The sequence below is a fragment of the Desmodus rotundus genome, chromosome 2 (assembly GCF_022682495.2).
Source record: "Desmodus rotundus isolate HL8 chromosome 2, HLdesRot8A.1, whole genome shotgun sequence".
NCBI classification, from domain to species: domain Eukaryota; kingdom Metazoa; phylum Chordata; class Mammalia; order Chiroptera; family Phyllostomidae; genus Desmodus; species Desmodus rotundus.
This window is the reverse complement of record NC_071388.1, coordinates 54813066-54821353: the sequence shown is the minus strand read 5'-3', so window position 1 is coordinate 54821353 and position 8288 is coordinate 54813066.

Below are 8288 nucleotides of genomic sequence, written 5' to 3'. Positions count from 1 at the left end.
ATATATAATGTAAAAATAACTGGTATCCAAATTAGAAAAGCATGAAGAAGTAGGTTAAATTAATATTAATAATACGTTTCAATCCAATACATCCCAAATGTTAGCATTTATACATGTAATTAGTATAACATTATTATTGAGTTACTTATCTTTTTCACCCCAAGTCTCTGAAATTTGGTGTGCATTTTTCACTTAGTGTACACCCTGAGTTTGAGCTAGCCACATTCCAAGTGCTCTGTAAATCCATGTGACTGGAGGCTGTTGTTCTGAACAGCATTTTGCACAGGCACATGCAGTATCTGCCACGTTGTGGGCGTTCCACATACATGCATAAACTGTTGAATAGTTGTAAGCCATAAACATTTTACAAATAGCTTCACTTCTTTATTATACTAATAGTGCTTTGGTCTTGGGTTTTTTCATCTTTAAGTTATTTTTTATTTTCAATTACAATTGACATACATTATTATATTAGTGTCAGATGTACATCCCACTGATTAGACATTACATAACTTAATAAGTGACCATCCCAATAAATCCGGCACCCATCTGACACCATGTATAGTTATTAGACTATCATTGACTATATTCCCTTTGCTGTACTTTACATCCCCATAACTATTTGTAAAGACCAATTTGTATTTCTTAATCCCTTCACATTTTTCGCCCATTTCCCCTAACCCCTGTCCCACCTGGCAACCATCAAAATTTTCTCTGTATCTATGGTCTTGTTTCTGTTCTGCTTGTTCATTTATTTTGGTTTTCAGATTCAATTGTCGATAGATGTATATTTATTGTCATTTTATTGTTCATAGTTGTGATCTTCTTAAGGAAGACTCTTTAGCATTTCATATACTACTGGTTTGATGGTGATGAACTTCTTTAGCTTTTTCTTGTCTGGGAAGATCTTTATCTGTACTTTGATTCTAAATGATAGCTTTGCTGAATGGAGTAATCTTGTTTGTACATTGTTGCTTTTCATGACTTTGAATATTTCTTGCCAATCCCTTCTCTCCTGCAAAGTTTCTAATGAGAAATCAGCTGATGGTCTTATTGGAGCTCCCTCGTAGGTAACTAACTGCTTTTATCCTGCTGCTGTTAAGACTCTCTCTGTCTTTAACCTTTGGCATTTTAATTATGATGTGTCTTGGTGTAGTCCTTTTTGGGTTTATCTTGTTTGGGATTCTGCATTTCCTGGGCTTGCATGTCTATTTCCTTCACCAAGTTAAGGAAGTTTTCTGTCATTATATTTTTCAAATAAGCTTTCAATTTCTTGCTCTCTCTCATTTCCTTCTGGTACCTCCATGATGTGAATGTTGGTATGCTTGAAGTTGACCCAGAGACTCCTTATATTATCCTCACTTTTTTTGGATTCTTTTTTCTTCTTGCTGTTCTGATTGGGTGTTTTTTGCTTCATTATATTTCAGATCACTGATTTGAATTTCAGATTCATCCATTCTACTATTGACTCCTTGTAAATTATTCTTTCTTTCAATTAGTGCATCCTTAATTCCTGACTGGTTATTTTTCATGCTCTTGAGGTTCTCATTAAGTTTATTGAGCATTCTTTTAACCAGTGTTTTGACTTTTCATCTGATAGATTGCTTATGTCCATTTTGTTTAGTTCTTTTTCTGGAGTTTTGATCTGTTCTTTCATCTGGGCCATGTTTCTTTGTCTCCTCATTTTGGCAGCCTCCCTGTGTTTGTTTCTATGTATTAGGTAGAGCTGCTACATTCCCCAGGCTTGGTAGAGTGGCTTAATATAGTAGGTGTCTTGTAGGGTGCAGTGGCAGAGCCTCCTTTATCACTACATTGGGTACTCAAGGTGCACCCAGTCTTTGGGCTGAGTATACCCTCCTCTTGTAGTTGAGCCTTGATTGCTGTTGGCAGGTCAATAAGAGGGATTAACTGAGGCCAGTCTGTTGCAAGGACTTGCTGTGACCTCTGACCACCACCCTCCGACCACTGTGGAAGATCAGCTACATTGTGGCCTACTCCATAGAGCAGGACTTACTTCTGTGGGTCTCTGGTGCCTGGTGAGTCTGCCCCTGCAATGTGTTGCTTGTGGAGGTGGTTAGATGGTGGTGCTCTGATGTGTTCTGAAGCTGTCTTTTGGGTGTGCTGGGCTCTAGGGCCTCCAAGGAGGTGCAGACCAAGGTCAGCCACCCCTGTGTTCTGCCCAGGGCCTCCTGGCATGAGCTACAAAGTGATCTGCAGATGGCTGCTACTTGTGCTGGGTGGAAGTACTCATGTGATGCCAAGCTGTGAACCAAGGCTGGCTGCTGCTAGCACCAGGCCTAGGCCACTTATTGAGAAGTACAAGGCTCATTGAGGCCAGATGCTGCTTGTTTCATAGAATTTAGGAAAATCTAAAGCATGAGCCAAGATAAGCCATGCATCTGGAAAAGCCATTGGAAATAGATTGGGTGGGCCTAAAAGTTGGCTGGAGCAAGGCCTTAGGGAATCACCAGTGTGGGGAAATGTGTGAGCCAGGTTGATGGAGTCTCAGATATGGTGCCCGCCTGCCAGCTCTGTCAGTTGGGAATGGTGGTGGGGTTCATCAAAGGAACAATGGATTTTGCCAGCACTTCTCTCTGTGAGAAAGCTGTTTCCCCAGCTTTTTCTCTGAAGCCAGACAATTCAATTCCTCCCCATATGTCTCTGGTACCTTTAAAGCTGCTGCCCCCATGCTGGAGCCAGAGGGAATGAGTCAGAGTCAGCCTGTGCATGGGTCCTTTAAGAGAAACTGCCTGGGATTCCAACAGTTTCCATCTTCCTTAGCCTCAATCCCTGCTGGTTTTTACATCCAGAAGTTATGGGGACATCTCTTCCTTGCACTGGACCCCTGGACAGCAGATCTGATGTATGCCTGGGAACCCTTGCTCCCAAGATATCCCTCCTGATATTTATCTACTACATGTGGGTGTAACGCCAGTCTGTTCTGCATATTTGCTCCTCCTACCAGTCTCAATGAGATCATTTTTTTAAATTCTGTAATTGTAGGACTTCCATTCAGTTTTATTTCTGGTGGTTCTGAATGATGGTTGTCCTGGAGTTTAGTTATAATTTTGATGTGGCTGTGGGAGGAGAGCAGGCAAGTCCAGTGTTGAGCTGTGTCACCATCTTTACCGGAAGTCTTGGCCCTGGGTTTTGTCTTCTAAAGTTCTTTTCAATGGTGCATTTCTCTCAAATCTTTAGGCATATCCTAAATTTCATGGATATTTGTGAAAACTAGATTTCACAACTTTCATCAGAAAAACCATTACAAGTGTATAATTTCTCATGTCCCAATCTGTTTGCTTTTGATGTCTCATTTTATATCTATATTTGTGTATTTTGCTTTATTTCTTATATAACATTTTTCTGTGTTTAGAGACCACAGGCCTTTCTTTTCAGAATTATGCCAAAATTTAAGCTGAACTTATGAAGTTCAAATATATGGCTTCCACCCAAATCGATGTTAAAATGTGAGGATTAAATGCAAAGGTAATATCCAAGAGAATATGAAATGTTGAATTGTAGCTCTAAGGCCTGGAGTTATGTCTGCAAATGCCCAATAAACTGTATAACATAAAATAGTTCTCTGTTTCCATGATACCTTCCTTTTTCCTTGCATTTTGTAAAATGTGTATAATCTGCCATTTCTTTTTATTCATTTATTTGACAAAGTTTGATAACAATTTTTTAAAGTACATATTAAATGAAAAATCAAAGTTCTGTAATGGTGTGGGCCACAAATAAAGAATATAATTGCCAAAAAGTTAATTTTTTTTAGAAAGACTTATAACCAGAATGCAGGTTTGACTACCTGCCTCCCTGAAAGCCAAACTCGTGAGAGAGGCGCTGGTGCAAAAGTAAATAGGTTTATTCAGGTGCTGCCTCCTGGGGGAATGGTGGACCCTGTTCTCAAAGCCCACTCCTTTCCCTGATCAAGTTGGTGGGTCTTAGAGGAATGGGGAGGGAAGGGCTTTTTAATTTATTTTTTAATTGTCTATCCAATCACATTGATAGCTTTTGTTATTCCTGGGACCTAGTCATTCATCTTTCTTGCTTTTGTTGCACTCAGGCCCTACACATTCATCTTTTTAGCTTGTGGAGTGCTCAGCCTAAGAACTTTTCCCTGCACCATCTTGGCTGATGGGAGAGACTCCCTGATGCTCTCTGTCTTCAGTATCAGGGTCAGCGAAGAGAGTGTGGGGCTATAGGACCCGCTGTCAGGAAGTCTGGAGATGCCGCAGCCCTCAGCCCAATGCCCCATGCTGGGCCTGTGACTGCACATCCAGGGAAGCCAGCAGGAGTCTGTGGGGCACCCCTGGATCACAGCACACCCACATTCTCTGTGCGGCCCTTTGTGTGTGTGCACAGCCTGCCCCTCCAAAGTGGCCAACTAGCCTGCACTCTGACTGTCTATGGCAAGAGACCTGCTTGTTCACCATGTTTAGCGTTGTCTCACAGTACTAGACACATGTCTAGTTATTTGATAATTAATAATTACTTATCCAATAACAACTCTTCTCCAGAAAGCTTCTGAAGGGCACGCTTCCAAAAACTTTTTACAGTAAAAAAGGGCTTACCTTCATGTGGTGCTGTCTTTATTTCTGAGCTGTGAAGAAAATATAAAGGCTCAATGGTTTGGTAAAAACTGTCTTATCAGTACATTCAGTATATGAGTTTGTTTTGCAGTAGTTCCCATTGATCTTAGCATTGGGCACCTTTGAGAATATATATCACGTGCCTCCAACTACAAGGTCAAATTGCTGAGAGGTCCTGTTGCTGGGCTGTGAATTCCATCCTTTGCTTTGCACTCATTTCATGCTTTAGGCAGGCTCTTTGTATCCAGTGATGGAACATGGCAGGGATAATAAAGCAGAAAGACTTCTGGGAGTCACAGGACTCCTCTGATAGTTTGCTGTGGCTTGAGGACACCCAGATGGGTTTGTCAAAACTTCCTTAAGCACTTCCACCCAACCTTCTTGTCATTCCTTTGCACTTGGAGTCAGGCCTGTTTGTACTCTGAGGCCCCTCCCAGGCTTGTTAGGCTCCCTCCCTCTTTTCTCTCACGCAGGGATTCCTTGAACGGAATCTGTACATATGAATTCATTCTTGGCATCTGTTTCTTGGAAGGCCTGGACTACTAGAATGCTTTGGAATCATGGCTTCTTGGCTTTTCAGTGAGTGTATCTTATCAGTGTGGGGTATTGGAGCCTGAGCACTGGAAGGAGGGGTCCTGTGGGTGCTGTTGGTCTCAGCCTGGCTCAGGGGGTTGGAGTCAGAGCAGTAGGGAGGAGGACATTAACAGAGGAGCAGGGTGGGGTTCAGTGTGAGGTTTCAGAGTCCAAGTGTGGGAGGAGAGGCTCTGGGGACAACAGCAGTGTCAACCTTGGGACAATTGTTTTATACACAAGAATTGAACACTAAATAAATTAAGGATAATGAGAGCCAGGTTTGTCATTGTCACAGTTGGGAGATACAAATATGGGAAGGGAGAACATTCTATAAAAGTTGTGATTTGGGGTTCAAATGGTATCAGTAAAAATCGGTGGTTTTCCATGTGCAAAAAATATGGCCATAAATGCATGTATCTAAACAACACATTTCCCAGTTCTGCCTGAGAATAACAACACTCTAGCAATGATGAACAACCTGTCACCAGATGTAGGTTTCTATTGAACTGTGTTCATTAAAGGAACTGAAACTGGAGGAGCTTAATATTTTTTTCCAGGACTGGCGAGGGAAAGCATGAGATAAGCCTGGAACATTATTTTGTGTCAGAAACTAAGGAAGCTTCAAAGAATGATGGGGCCATATCAAAAGGTCACAGGAGTCAGCTTCAGGAGGTTCCCACTGACCAAATTTGGGACAATTTGGGATAAGAGTGATAATAATGGATTATAATCAATGGAATTAAATAAGAATCTATGGGTCCATAATAATAAAAATAAATAAGAAGAGAAAGGTTTTCCTTCTGTAATGTTAACTAATAAAAAAAGAAATAATAGAAGTACAAAAATCACAGTTAAACAGCAATTATAATAATAATTCAGCAAAGAAATATCAGTGGATGCTAAAACTGTGGGTAAAATTTTGATGAAGAATAGAATATTTACATCTCAAAGTATTTTCTCACAAAATGTATATTAATTGTAAAGCATAGAAGAACAACTATACTGGGAAAAAAATTTGAAACAGCTGACAGGAGCCCTCCCTAACAGCATCAATAATGGGAAAACTTTAAATCATGTATGTCCTAATAGGATGATGAAGACTTATATGTATAGAATTTCTCTGTCAAGTTCCTCTGAAAAATGTCTAATCTGGTTTTCATCATGAGGTAACATCAGGAAACAAACAAACTGAGGTACCTTTAAAAATGTAGGACTGATTAAATCTATATATAATTTTCTTTAGATCCAATAGCTTGAAAGAACATTGAAAACAGAAGGAAGTTATCAGGGGCATGTAGTTAAAGACTCAAGTCTCCCATTTACTCTGGAGAAATGAGGAAGTGCCTATGTCAGGTTAGATTCATGTTTTGGAGCAGCCAACTTTTCCCAAAGGCTGTGTCCACAGCTGCATATGGAGCTTTTACTTGTTCTTTCCCTGGTCAAGAAGTTAATATCTGCAATTATCCCACATTTACAGAAAAGACTTAAACACTATCTGACAAAATCCTTTAGGCTTAAATTTATTTACAAGCTAAAAAATTATTTAGAATTGATTTGTGCAACAGAAATACATTTTTCATGATTTTTAACATTTGTTGTTATTTTTTAATACAAAAATACATTGAATAACAGATTTAAAGACAACCAGAAAAGACCATTTTTATAACCCTTATATATAGGTTTATAAACCTGTGTTGTTGGATATATCAGCGGTCTTTCTTGTATTGTGAGTAGCAGTCTACAATGGTTTATTTGTTCTCCTGTTGATGGACATCTAGGCGGATTTTGGCTGTTATGAATAAACCCAATTGAAAATTCTTGCACAAAGGTTTTTGTGGACATATGTTTTCTATTTTCTTCTATTGGATTTACAGGGTCAATGGGTAGATATGTATTCTACTTTTTAATCAATTACCAAACAGGTTTCCAAATCAGTTGTGCTATACTTTTGGTTACAGTATTGAATGGTATTGTTATGGCCTATACCATATCTTGTGTATGTAGATGGGAAAACAACAAAAAAAAGTAAAAAGTAATTACTTTATTATTATTATAAAAGTTGAATATTTGTTGCCAAAATTGGCAAGACAGATCTTCAAATGGCCTGAGGACACCGTTTGTGAACCAGTGTGTATCAGGAAGTATAGCTATAAATAAAATAGAATTTCAAAGTTCAAATAAGGAATCTATGTCCCAAGGCCCTATCAGTGTTTGACCCTGGGAAGCTCTGAGACAGAACCTGCAGCAGCGATAGATGACAGAGGAAGAATTTTCACTCACTTTCCAAAGGTCAGATGTGAAAGAGAACAATCTGCATTCCTCTTTTCAGTAACTCCAATGTGCCCTAGATTTAGGACACTATAGTCTACGGAACCTGCTATCGAATGGTAATATGCATATAAATACACAGAATCCATGCAGTTTCATTATGATTATATTTCTAAGCAATATTTTTTATTTACATATATATGAAAGAGGTAAAGAACAAAAATTGGAAGACCCCTCTTTAGTTCCCACTCTTGAAATAGAAGGGCATGATTATGCATTTCTATATATCCTTGAGATTTTATATTTTATAATTACTTGTCTCAACCAATTTATAAGGATTTAAATAGTATATATTCTCTGAGGTAAATGAACATAAGCTGGAAATCCACAATAGAAAAAAATGACAATCTCCCAAATAACTCATGAGTCAAAAATAAATCAGAATAGTAATTAGAAAATATTTTTCATTAAATAATAATGACAATGCAACATGTTATTTTCAGGATGATGGAGTTAAATCAATTATTTGAAAAGAAATTAAAACTTTAATGCATATGTTAAAATATAAGAAGGGTTGAAAATAAATGATTTATACTTTTATTTCAAGAAGCTATAAAAATAATAAATTGAACCCAAAGAAATAAGAGAATGCAGGAAATAATGAAAGACAAGGCAAATATATAAAAGACAAAGGTGATGAAGCTAAAAATATGTTCTTTGAAAAGACTGAAAAATGATAACACCCTAGCAAGAATGATAATGGACAACTAGAGAAAAAAACTCCAAAATTACTCATCTGAAAAATGAAAGCGGCCACATCACTACATTATTACAGACATTGAAAATACATTAAGA